The sequence below is a fragment of the Capsicum annuum genome, chromosome 8 (genome assembly GCF_002878395.1).
Source record: "Capsicum annuum cultivar UCD-10X-F1 chromosome 8, UCD10Xv1.1, whole genome shotgun sequence".
Taxonomy (NCBI): Eukaryota; Viridiplantae; Streptophyta; class Magnoliopsida; order Solanales; family Solanaceae; genus Capsicum; species Capsicum annuum.
In genome coordinates, this window is record NC_061118.1 from 6020981 (window position 1) to 6022935 (window position 1955).

Below are 1955 nucleotides of genomic sequence, written 5' to 3' on the forward strand. Positions count from 1 at the left end.
TATATATATATATATATATATATATATATATATATATATTTCTTCATCTTCATCCTCATATAAGTGAAATCAGGTTTTCGATCTCCTGTAATTCCTCCTGCATGTCACTATGCATTCTTTCGATAATTGTTTTGAATTGATGACTTCATGCGGTCATATCATGTGATGTAAGATTTTATGGCTAATTACATTAATTTTTCATTTATTCTTTACTGCATCCAGTCGTGATGTTTCAACAATATTTCTGAAAAGTTCATACGATAAGTTCTCTTCTTTAAATTTTTGAATTTAGAATAAGTAATATTTATTGGCATTTAGCAAACATTAAACTCCATCCCAAACAATATCACAATTATATGTTTGTGAATTGTAGTTTCACCAAATATGCCTAGGAGATAGATAAAATCACGTTTTTTTATATAACATTTAAATGATTAATTTTTTTTTTTAAATTATGACTCACAAAAATCCTAAACTAAATTTCCGCATCAATAAATATTGAACAGAATATATATTATTCGAAGCAAATTTATAACCGGATTATTATATCATCCGTTGCAATAGTATCTTTAAAATATATCTATTATTAAGATAAAATAACTACTACTACAATAAATATTTTAAATATAGAGTAGTTAAAAGTTAATTTATTAATCTATTTTAAGTTCGTTTGATTTAAATTCATGTGCATATAATAAAGTATAAATTCTAATTACAAATTTAATCAATTACTTATTAATAATTCTTTTTAATAAAAACAACAACAACACTATTAATAATAATAATACATAGATATATTAAAGTAGGCATTATCTATTTTAAAAAATCAAGAACTATTTAATTTCAATAGAAAGTGACTAATTAGTTGTTAAAGATAAAATTTTAAAATTTGAACTTAACGCAAATAGTTTTGCCTATGGTTATAACTTCCTCTATTTATCCCACTTTACCATAATAGTAGTAGTTTTCAAAGTTTTAGAGTTCTGAAATAATTGTTTCCCCATTCTAATTCGTTTGATTAATTTTTTTTTTAAAGTTATTTTAATTTATAAACAGTCCCTTATCATTTGAATGACTAACCCACGTCTTCTAACTGCATCATCACCCTATGATGTTTAAATTATTTGCATTATTAGAATTGGTATTGGTAATAATGCAATGATGCAAATTGATAATTTTAAAAGTTAAAAGTTGTATTAGAGTTGATTACGAGTCAATTTCAAAAGCTTTTACAACTGTCATCAGAATGGAATGTCTCTCCTTCAAAAAGTCTAACTTCCTCTCCTTTATCTCCCTTATTTCCTCTCCTTTACTATTTCTTAGTTCAGAAAAATGTGGCTCTCGATACTAATTTCATCTCTTAAAGGTATTCTCTCTTCTCTTTACTAATTTGATCTCTTAAGGTATTCTTCATCTCTTTACATTGTTTCAAAGAGGTTATACATATTTAATTGAAAAGAAAATATCAACGCTCTATGTAGAAATGGGATCGACAACAGTGAGAGATTTAGATTGGATATATATATATATATATATATATATATATATATGTATGTATTTTATCATTTTGTACGTTCTTCTACGTTTATATGCTTTCTAATGGTTTGCAAATTAATTTTCGTAATTAGTGTCAAGCCTAATTGTTTTTATATTTCATAATTGTTTTAATATTCCATTTGATTCTCTTTTGACTTACTCTCCATTGTTGTGTAATTTGCAACAAGGTTCTGTCAGATTATTTTTTAATTTTTTCAGATTTCATATATTTTTGAGTCTTATACTTTAACTCAACCACATATATTTAATACTTCATGTATAAAACCACACACAAAAAAGTGATTATATATGTGCAAATTACATTTTTAATATGTAAGGCTGCAAATTTGAGTAAAAAAATTTCATAGAGAATCTTTGTAGAAGAAGATGATGATTTGACATATTAATGTAGGAAAATA